This window comes from Pristiophorus japonicus, unplaced genomic scaffold, assembly GCF_044704955.1.
Source record: "Pristiophorus japonicus isolate sPriJap1 unplaced genomic scaffold, sPriJap1.hap1 HAP1_SCAFFOLD_61, whole genome shotgun sequence".
Classification (NCBI taxonomy): domain Eukaryota; kingdom Metazoa; phylum Chordata; class Chondrichthyes; family Pristiophoridae; genus Pristiophorus; species Pristiophorus japonicus.
Window position 1 is genome coordinate 2,326,500 of NW_027254520.1, and position 14,915 is coordinate 2,341,414.

Here is a 14,915-nt window from a genome sequence, read left to right on the forward strand (position 1 = left end):
CATTCCACACATCTTTCCACACATCATTCCACACCTCATTCCACACCTCATTACACAAATCATTCCACAACTCATTCCACACATCATTCCACATATCATTTCACACGTCATTCCACACCTCATTCCACTCATCATTCCACACATCATTCCGCACTTCATTTCACACATCATTCCACACGTCATTCCACAGATCATTACACACATCATTCCACACCTCATTCCACACATCATTCCACAAATCATTCTACTCATCATTCCACATATCATTTCACACGTCATTCCACACCTCATTTCACACATCATTCCACACATCATTCCACTCATCATTTAGTCTTCGTTTCACAAAGCTTCCACACATCATTCCACACATCATTAACACATCATTCCACACAGCATTCCAGACATCATTCCAGAAGTCATTCGAAAACTCATTCCACAACTCATTCCACACCTCACTTCGCACATTATTCCACACTTCATTCCACACCTCATTCCACACATCATTCCACACATCATTCCACACCTCATTCCACACATCAATCCACACAACGTTCCACACATCATTCCAAACATCATTCCACACATCATTCCAAACATCATTGCACATATCATTCCAAACATCATTCCACACATTATTCCACACATCATTCAACACAGCATTCCATACATCATTCCACACATCAATCTACACATCATTCCACAACTCATTCCATCCATCGTTCCACGCAACATTCCACACATCAGTCCACACATCATTTCACACATCATTCCACACATCAATCCACACATCATTCCACACATCATTCCACACCTCATTCCACACATCTTTCCACACAACATTCCACACCTCATTCCACACATCATTCCACACATCATTCCAAATATCATTCGATACAGCATCCCACACCACGTTCCGCACATCATTCCACTCATCATTCCACACATCATTCCACACATCATTCCACACATCAATCCACATATCATTCCACACGTCATTCCACACCATTCCACACATCATTCCACGCATCATTCCACACCTCATTCCACACAACATTCCACACAACAATCCGCAATTCATTCCACACATCATTCCACACCTCATTACACACATCATTCCACAACTCATTCCACACATCGTTTCACACCTCATTCCACACCTCATTACATACATCATTCCACACCTGATTCCACACATCATTCCACACACCATTCCACATATTATTCCACACATCATTCCACATTGCATTCAACTCATCATTCCACACATCATTACTCACGTCATTCCACTCATCATTTCACACGTCATTCCACATATCATTCCACAATCATTCCACACCTCATTACACACATCATTCACAAACCATTCCACTCATTATTCCAGATTTCATTCTACACATCATTCCACACATCTTTCCACACTTCGTTCTCACATTATTCCACACATCATTCCAAATACCATTCGACACATCATCCCACACCACATTCTACACATCATTCCACACATCATTCCAAACATCATTCCACACATTATTCCACAGCTCATTCCACACATCTTTCCAAACAACATACCACACCTCATTCCACACATCATTCCGCACATTATTCCACACCTCATTCCACACATCTTTCCACACATCATTCCACACCTCATTCCACACCTCATTACACAAATCATTCCACAACTCATTCCACACATCATTCCACATATCATTTCACACGTCATTCCACACCTCATTCCACTCATCATTCCACACATCATTCCGCACTTCATTTCACACATCATTCCACACGTCATTCCACAGATCATTACACACATCATTCCACACCTCATTCCACACATCATTCCACAAATCATTCTACTCATCATTCCACATATCATTTCACACGTCATTCCACACCTCATTTCACACATCATTCCACACATCATTCCACTCATCATTTAGTCTTCGTTTCACAAAGCTTCCACACATCATTCCACACATCATTAACACATCATTCCACACAGCATTCCAGACATCATTCCAGAAGTCATTCGAAAACTCATTCCACAACTCATTCCACACCTCACTTCGCACATTATTCCACACTTCATTCCACACCTCATTCCACACATCATTCCACACATCATTCCACACCTCATTCCACACATCAATCCACACAACGTTCCACACTCATTCCACACATCATTCCACACATCATTCCAAACATCAATCCACACAAAATTCCACACCTCATTCCACACAACATTCCACACCTCATTCCACACTTCATTCGACACATCATTCCACACATCAATCCACAAATTATTCCACACATCATTCCACACATCAATCCACAGATCATTGCACACCTCATTCCACATATCATTCCACACATCATTCCACACATCAATCCACACAACATTCCACACCTCATTCAATACATCATTCCACACATCAATCCACAAATCATTCCCACATCATTCCACACATCAATCCACACAACATTCCACACATCATTCCACACATCATTCCAAACATCATTCCACACATCATTCCACACATCATTCCACACATCATTCCACACAACATTCCACACCTCATTCCACACATCATTCAACACATCATTCCACACATCATTCCACACATCAATGCACACAACATTCCACACATCATTCCACACATCATTCCACACATCATTCCATACATCATTCCACACGTCATGCCACACATCATTCCACACCTCATTCCACACATCAATCCACAAATCATTCCATACATCATTCCAAACATAAATCAACACAACATTCCACACCTCATTCCACACATCATTACATATATCATTCCACACATCAATCCACACAACATTCCACACCTCATTCCACACATCATTCCAAATATCATTCGACACAACATCCCACAACACATTCCATACCTCATTCCACACAACATTCCACACATCAATCCACACCTCATTCCACACATCATTCCACACCTCATTGGGCACACATCATTCCACAACTCATTCCATACATCATTCCACACATCATTCCACGCAACATTCCACACATCAGTCCACACATCATTCCAAACATCATTCCACACATCAATCCACACATCATTCCACACATCATTCCACACCTCATTCCACACATCTTTCCAAACACCATTCCACACCTCATTCCAAACTTCATTCCACACATTATTCCACACGTCATTCCACACATCATTCCACACGTCATTCCACACATCATTTCACACATCATTCCACACATCAATCCACAAATCATTCCATACATCATTCCAAACATAAATCAACACAACATTCCACACCTCATTCCACACATCAATCCACACAACATTCCACACATCAATCCACACAACATTCGAAATATCATTCGACGCAACATCCCACAACACATTCCATACCTCATTCCACACATCATTCCACACATCAATCCACACCTCATTCCACACATCATTCCACACCTCATTGGGCACACATCATTCCACAACTCATTCCATACATCATTCCACACATCATTCCACGCAACATTCGACACATCAGTCCACACATCATTCCACACATCATTCCACACATCAATCCACACATCATTCCACACATCATTCCACACCTCATTCCACACATCTTTCCGCACAACATTCCACACCTCATTCCACACAATTTCCACACATCATTCCAAATATCATTCGACACAGCATCCCACACCACATTCCGCACATCATTCCACACATCATTCCACACATCATTCCACACATCATTCCAGACAACATTCCACATATCATTTAACACATCATTCCACACATCATTCCACACATCATTCCACACATCATTCCAAACAACATTCCACATATCATTTAACACATCATTCCACAAATCATTCCACACACCATTCCACAAATCAATCCACACATCATTTCAAACCTCATTAAATACATCATTCCACACATCATTCTATCCATCCTTCCACACATCATTCCAAACCTCATTCCACACGTCATTCCACACATCTTTCCACCTCATCACTCCACAGATCATTCCACACATCATTCCGCGCAACGTTCCACAAGACATTCCACCCGTAATTCTACACATCATTCCAAACATCATTCCACATATCATTCCACACATTATTCCACACATTATTCCACACAGCATTCCATACATCATTCCACACCTCATTCTACACATCATTCCACAAACAATTCCACACATCATTCCAAACCTCATTCCACACATCATTCCGCATCTCATTCCACACATCATTCCACACATCATTCTACACATCATTCCATCCACCATTCCACACCTCAGTCTATACATCATTCCACACATCATTCCAAACATCATTCCACACATCATTCCACACATCATTCCACACATCATTCCACACATCATTCCACGCAACATTCCACACCTCTTTCCACACATCATTCAACACATCATTCCACACATCATTCCACACATCAATGCACACAACATTCCACACATCATTCCACACTTCATTCCTCACATCATTCCATACATCATTCCACACGTCATGCCACACATCATTCCACACATCATTCCACACATCATTCCACACATCAATCCACACACCATTTCACACATCATTCCAAACCTCATTCCACACATCATTCCGCATCTCATTCCACACATCATTCCACACATCATTCTACACATCATTCCATCCACCATTCCACACCTCAGTCTATACATCATTTCACACATCATTCCAAACATCACTCCACACATCATTCCACACATCATTCCACAAATCATTCCATACATCATTCCAAACATAAATCAACACAACATTCCACACCTCATTCCACACATCATTCCATATATCATTCCACACATCAATCCACGCAACATTCCACACCTCATTCCACACATCATTCCAAATATCATTCGACACAACATCCCACAACACATTCCATACCTCATTCCACACATCATTCCACACATCAATCCACACCTCATTCCACACATCATTCCACACCTCATTGGGCACACATCATTCCACAACTCATTTCTTAAATCATTCCACACATCATTCCACGCAACTTTCCACACATCAGTCCACACATCATTCCACACAACATTCCACACATCAATCCACACATCATTCCACACATCATTCCACACCTCATTCCACACATCTTTCCACACAACATTCCACACCTCATTCCACACATCATTCCACACATCATTCCACACATCATTCTACACCTCATTCCACACATCATTCTACACATCATTCCACAATTAATTCCAGCCATCATTCCACACGGCATTCCACACATCATTCCACACATCATTCCACACATCATTCCACAATTCATTCCACCTATCATTCCACACATCATACCACACAAAATTCCACTAATCATTCCACGCCCCATTCCACACACCATTCCACAAATCAATCCACACATCATTTCAAACCTCATTTCATACATCATTCTATCCATCCTTCCACACATCATTCCAAACCTCATTCCACACGTCATTCCACACATCTTTCCACCTCATCATTCCACAGATCATTCCACACATCATTCCGCGTAACGTTCCACAAGACATTCCACCCGTAATTCTACACATCATTCTACTCATCATTCCAAACATCATTCCACATATCATTCCACACATTATTCCACACATTATTCCACACAGCATTCCATACATCATTCCAAACCTCATTCCACACACCATTCCGCATATCATTCCACACGTCATTCCACACATTATTCTACACATCATTCCATCCACCATTCCACACCTCAATCTATACATCATTCCACACATCATTCCAAACATCATTCCACACTTCATTCCACACATCATTCCACACATAATTCCACACATCATTCCAGATATCATTCCACACAACATTCCTCACATCATTCCACACATCATTCCACACATCATTCCACAATTCATTCCACGCATCATTCCACACAAAATTCCCAGATCATTCCACACCTCATTCAACACATCATTCCACACATCAATCCACAAATCATTCCCACATCATTCCACACATCAATCCATACAACATTCCACACATCATTCCACACATCATTCCACACATCAATCCACAAATCATTCCCACATCATTCCACACATCAATCCACACAACATTCCACACATCATTCCACACATCAATGCACACAACATTCCACACATCATTCCACACATCATTCCACACGTCATTCCATACATCATTCCACACGTCATGCCACACATCATTCCACACCTCATTCCACACATCTTTCCAAACACCATTCCACACATCATTCCAAACTTCATTCCACACCTTATTCCACACGTCATTCCACACATCATTCCACACGTCATTCCACACATCATTTCACACATCATTCCACACATCAATCCACAAATCATTCCATACGTCATTCCAAACATAAATCAACACAACATTCCACACCTCATTCCACACATCATTCCATATATCATTCCACACATCAATCCACACAACATTCCACACCTCATTCCACACATCATTCCAAATATCATTCGACACAACATCCCACAACACATTCCATACCTCATTCCACACATCATTCCACACATCAATCCACACCTCATTCCACACATCATTCCACACCTCATTGGGCACACATCATTCCACAACTCATTCCATACATCATTCCACACATCATTCCACGCAACATTCCACACATCAGTCCACACATCATTCCACACATCATTCCACACATCAATCCACACATCATTCCACACATCATTCCACACCTCATTCCACACATCTTTCCACACAACATTCCACACCTCATTCCACACATCATTCCACACATCATTCCAAATATCATTCGAAACAGCATCCCACACCACATTCCGCACATCATTCCACACATCATTCCACACATCATTCCATACATCATTCCACACAACATTCCACATATCATTTAACACATCATTCCACACATCATTCCACACATCATTCTACAAGTCATTCCAAAATTCATTCCACCCATCATTCCAAACATCATTCTACACATCATTCCACAATTAATTCCAGCCATCATTCCACACGGCATTCCACACATCATTCCACACATCATTCCACACATCATTCCACACATCATTCCACAATTCATTCCACCTATCATTCCACACATCATACCACACAAAATTCCACTAATCATCCACACCTCATTCCACACCTCATTCCACAAGTCATTCCACACACCATTCCACAAATCAATCCACACATCATTTCAAACCTCATTTCATACGTTATTCCACACATCATTCTATCTATCCTTCCACACATCATTCCAAACCTCATTCCACACGTCATTCCACACATCTTTCCACCTCATCATTCCACAGATCATTCCACACATCATTCCGCGCAACGTTCCACAAGACATTCCACCCGTAATTCTACACATCATTCCACACATCATTCCAAACATCATTCCACATATCATTCCACACATTATTCCACACATTATTCCACACAGCATTCCATACATCATTCCACACCTCATTCTACACATCATTCCATCCACCATTCCACACCTCAGTCTATACATCATTCCACACATCATTCCAAACATCATTCCACACTTCATTCAACACATCATTCCACACATCAATCCACAAATCATTCCCACATCATTCCACACATCAATCCATACAACATTCCACACATCATTCCACACATCATTCCACACATCAATCCACAAATCATTCCCACATCATTCCACACATCAATCCACACAACATTCCACACATCATTCCTCACATCAATGCACACAACATTCCACACATCATTCCACACATCATTCCACACATCATTCCATACATCATTCCACACGTCATGCCACACATCATTCCACACCTCATTCCACACATCTTTCCAAACACCATTCCACACATCATTCCAAACTTCATTCCACACCTTATTCCACACGTCATTCCACACATCATTCCACACGTCATTCCACACATCATTTCACACATCATTCCACACATCAATCCACAAATCATTCCATACGGCATTCCAAACATAAATCAACACAACATTCCACACCTCATTCCACACATCATTCCATATATCATTCCACACATCAATCCACACAACATTCCACACCTCATTCCACACATCTTTCCAAATATCATTCGACACAACATCCCACAACACATTCCATACCTCATTCCACACATCATTCCACACATCAATCCACACCTCATTCCACACATCATTCCACACCTCATTGGGCACACATCATTCCACAACTCAATCCATACATCATTCCACACATCATTCCACGCAACATTCCACACATCAGTCCACACATTATTCCACACATCATTCCACACATCAATCCACACATCATTCCACACATCATTCCACACCTCATTCCACACATCTTTCCACACAACATTCCACACCTCAATCCACACATCATTCCACACATCATTCCAAATATCATTCGACACAGCATTCCACACCACATTCCGCACATCATTCCACACATCATTCCACACATCATTCCATACATCATTCCACACAACATTCCACATATCATTTAACAGAGCATTCCACACATCATTCCACACATCATTCTACAAGTCATTCCAAAATTCATTCCACCCATCATTCCACACCTCATTCCACACATCATTCTACACATCATTCCACAATTAATTCCAGCCATCATTCCACACGGCATTCCACACATCATTCCACACATCATTCCACACATCATTCCACACACCATTCCACAAATCAATCCACACATCATTTCAAACCTCATTTCTTACATTATTCCACACATCATTCTATCCATCCTTCCACACATCATTCCAAACCTCATTCCACACGTCATTCCACACATCATTCTACCTCATCATTCCACAGATCATTCCACACATCATTCCGCGCAACGTTCCACAAGACATTCCACCTGTAATTCTACACATCATTCCACACATCATTCCAAACATCATTCCACATATCATTCCACACATCATTCCACAAACCATTCCACACACCATTCCAAACCTCATTCCAGACACCATTCCGCATATCATTCCACACATCATTCCACACATCATTCTACACATCATTCCATCCACCATTCCACACCTCAGTCTATACATCATTCCACACATCATTTCAAACATCATTCCACACTTCATTCCACACATCATTCCACACATCATTCCACACTTCATTCCACACATCATTCCACACATCATTCCACACATCATTCCACGCAACATTCCACACAAAATTCCCACATCATTCCACACCTCATTCCACACCTCATTCCACAAATCATTCCACACACCATTCCACACATCATTCCAAACATCATTCCACAATTGAGTCCACACGTCATTCCACATATCATTCCACATATCATTCCACACATCAAATCAAATCTCATTTCACACTTCATTCCACACCTCATTCCACACATCCTTCCACACATCATTCCACACATCATTCCACACATCCTTCCACATCATTCCAAACCTCATTCCACATATCATTCAAAACATCATTCCACACATTATTCCACACATCATTCCACACAGCATTCCATACATCATTCCACACCTCATTCTACACATCATCCCACAAACCATTCCACACATCATTCCACACCTCATTCCACACATCATTCCGCCTATCATTCCACACATCATTCCACACATCATTCCACACATCATTCCTCACATCATTTCACATATCATTTCACACATCATTCCACACCTCATTCCAAACCTCATTCCACACTTCATTCCACATATCATTCCACACCTCATTCAACACATCATTCCACACGTCTTTCCAAACATCATCCCAAACATGAATTCACACATCATTCCACATCTCATTCTACACATCATTCCACACATTTTTCCACACATTATTCCACACAGCATTCCATACATCATTCCACACCTCATTCTACACATCATTCCACAAACCATTCCACACATCATTCCGAACCTCATTCCACACACCATTCCGCATATCATTCCACACATCATTCCACACATGATTCTACACATCATTCCATCCACCATTCCACACCTCAGTCTATACATCATTCCACACATCATTCCAAACAACATTCCACACATCATTCCACACATCATTCCACACATCATTCCACACAACATTCAACACCTCATTCCACACATCATTCAACACATCATTCCACACATCATTCCACACATCAATGCACACAACATTCCACACATCATTCCACACTTCATTCCACACATCATTCCATACATCATTCCACACGTCATGCCACACATCATTCCACACATCATTCCACACATCATTCCACACATCAATCCCCACACCATTTCACACATCATTCCACACCTCATTCCACACATCTTTCCACACACCATTCCACACCTCATTCCAAACTTCATTCCACACATCATTTCACACATCATTCCACACATCAATCCACAAATCATTCCATACATCATTCCAAACATAAATCAACACAACATTCCACACCTCATTCCACACATCATTCCATATATCATTCCACACATCAATCCACGCAACATTCCACACCTCATTTCATACATCATTCCAAATATCATTCGACACAACATCCCACAACACATTCCATACCTCATTCCACACATCATTCCACACATCAATCCACACCTCATTCCACACATCATTCCACGCCTCATTGGGCACACATCATTCCACAACTCATTCCATACATCATTCCACACATCATTCCACGCAACATTCCACACATCAGTCCACACATCATTCCACACATCATTCCACACATCAATCCACACATCATTCCACACATCATTCCACACCTCATTCCACACATCTTTCCACACAACGTTCCACACCTCATTCCACACATCATTCCACACATCATTCCAAATGTCATTCGACACAGCATCCCACACCACATTCCGCACATCATTCCACGCATCATTCCACACATCATTCCATACATCATTCCACACAACATTCCACATATCATTTAACACATCATTCCACACATCATTCCACACATCATTCTACAAGTCATTCCAAAATTCATTCCACCCATCATTCCACACATCATTCCACACATCATTCCACACCTCATTCCACACATCATTCTACACATCATTCCACAATTAATTCCAGCCATCATTCCACACGGCATTCCACACATCATTCCACACATCATTCCACACATCATTCCACACATCATTCCACAATTCATTCCACCTATCATTCCACACATCATACCACACAAAATTCCACTAATCATTCCACACCTCATTCAACACCTCATTCCACAAGTCATTCCACACACCATTCCACAAATCCATTCACACATCATTTCAAACCTCATTTCATACATTATTCCACACATCATTCTATCCATCCTTCCACACATCATTCCAAACCCCATTCCACACGTCATTCCACACATCATTCCACCTCATCATTCCACAGATCATTCCACACATCATTCCGCGCAACGTTCCACAAGACATTCCACCTGTAATTCTACACATCATTCCACACATCATTCCAAACATCATTCCACATATCATTCCACACATTATTCCACACATTATTCCACACAGCATTCCATACATCATTCCACACCTCATTCTACACATCATTCCACAAACCATTCCACACACCATTCCAAACCTCATTCCAGACACCATTCCGCTTATCATTCCACACATCATTCCACACATCATTCTACACATCATTCCATCCACCATTCCACACCTCAGTCTATACATCATTCCACACATCATTCCAAACATCATTCCACACTTCATTCCACACATCATTCCACACAGCATTCCACACTTCATTTCACACATCATTCCACACATCATTCCACACATCATTCCACGCATCATTCCACACAAAATTCCCACATCATTCCACACCTCATTCCACACCTCATTCCACAAATCATTCCACACACCATTCCACACATCATTCCAAACATCATTCCACAACTGAGTCCACACGTCATTCCACATATCATTCCACACATCAATTCAAATCTCATTTCACACTTCATTCCACACATCATTCCACACATCATTCCACACATCCTTCGACACATCATTCCACACATCATTCCACACATCCTTCCACATCATTCCAAACCTCATTCCACATATAATTCCAAACATCATTCCACACATTATTCCACACATCATTCCACACAGCATTCCATACATCATTCCACACCTCATTCTACACATCATCCCACAAACCATTCCACACATCATTCCACACCTCATTCCACACATCATTCCGCCTATCATTCCACACATCATTCCACACATCATTCCACACATCATTCCAAACATCATTCCACACATCATTCCTCACATCATTTCACATATCATTTCACACATCATTCCACACCTCATTCCAAACCTCATTCCACACTTCATTCCACATATCATTCCACACCTCATTCAACACATCATTCCACACGTCTTTCCAAACATCATCCCAAACATGAATTCACACATCATTCCACATCTCATTCTACACATCATTCCACACATTATTCCACACATTATTCCACACAGCATTCCATACATCATTCCACACCTCATTCTACACATCATTCCACAAACCATTCCACACATCATTCCGAACCTCATTCCACACACCATTCCGCATATCATTCCACACATCATTCCACACATGATTCTACACATCATTCCATCCACCATTGCACACCTCAGTCTATACATCATTCCACACATCATTCCAAACATCATTCCACACATCATACCACACATCATTCCACACATCATTCCACACAACATTCAACACCTCATTCCACACATCATTCAACACATCATTCCACACATCATTCCACACATCAATGCACACAACATTCCACACATCATTCCACACTTCATTCCACACATCATTCCATACATCATTCCACACGTCATGCCACACATCATTCCACACATCATTCCACACATCATTCCACACATCATTCCACACAACATTCAACACCTCATTCCACACATCATTCAACACATCATTCCACACATCATTCCACACATCAATGCACACAACATTCCACACATCATTCCACACTTCATTCCACACATCATTCCACACATCATTCCAAACATCATTCCACACATCATTCCACACATCATTCCACACTTCATTCCACACAACATTCAACAACTCATTCCACACATCATTCAACACATCATTCCACACATCATTCCACACATCAATGCACACAACTTTCCACACATCATTCCACACTTCATTCCACACATCATTCCATACATCATTCCACACGTCATGCCACACATCATTCCACACATCATTCCACACATCATTCCACACATCATTCAACACATCATTCCACACATCATTCCACACATCATGCACACAACATTCCACACATCATTCCAAATTTCATTCCACACCTTATTCCACACGTCATTCCACACATCATTCCACACGTCATTCCACACATCATTTCACACATCATTCCACACATCAATCCACAAATCATTCCATACATCATTCCAAACATAAATCAACACAACATTCCACACCTCATTCCACACATCATTCCATATATCATTCCACACATCAATCCACGCAACATTCCACACCTCATTTCATACATCATTCCAAATATCATTCGACACAACATCCCACAACACATTCCATACCTCATCCCACACATCATTCCAGACCTCATTGGGCACACATCATTCCACAACTCATTTCATACATCATTCCAGACATCATTCCACGCAACTTTCCACACATCAGTCCACACATCATTCCACACAACATTCCACACATCAATCCACACATGATTCCACACATCATTCCACACCTCATTCCACACATCTTTCCACACAACATTCCACACCTCATTCCACACATCATTCCACACATCATTCCAAATATCATTCGACACAGCATCCCACACCACATTCCGCACATCATTCCACTCATCATTCCACACATCATTCCACACATCATTCCACACAACATTCCACATATCATTTAACACGTCATTCCACACATCATTCCACACACCATTCTACAAGTCATTCCACTATTCATTCCACCCATCATTCCACATATCATTGCACACATCATTCCACACTTCATTCCACACATCATTCTACACATCATTCCACAATTAATTCCAGCCATCATTCCACACGGCATTCCACACATCATTCCACACATCATTCCACACATCATTCCACAATTCATTCCACCTATCATTCCACACATCATACCACACAAAATTCCACTAATCATTCTATGCCTCATTCCACACACCATTCCACAAATCAATCCACACATCATTTCAAACCTCATTCCGTACATCATTCCACACATCATTCTATCCATCCTTCCACACATCATTCCAAACCTCATTCCATACGTCATTCCACACATCTTTCCACCTCATCATTCCACAGATCATTCCACACATCATTCCGCGCAACGTTCCACAAGACATTCCACCCGTAATTCTACACATCATTCTACACATCATTCCAAACATCATTCCACATATCATTCCACACATTATTCCACACATTATTCCACACAGCATTCCATTCATCATTCCACACCTCATTCTACACATCATTCCACAAACCATTCCACACATCATTCCAAACCTCATTCCACACACCATTCCGCATATCATTCCACACATCATTCCACACATCATTCTACAAATCATTCCATCCACCATTCCACACCTCAGTCTATACATCATTCCACACATCATTCCAAACATCATTCCACACTTCATTCCACACATCATTCCACACATCATTCCACACATCATTCCAGATATCATTCC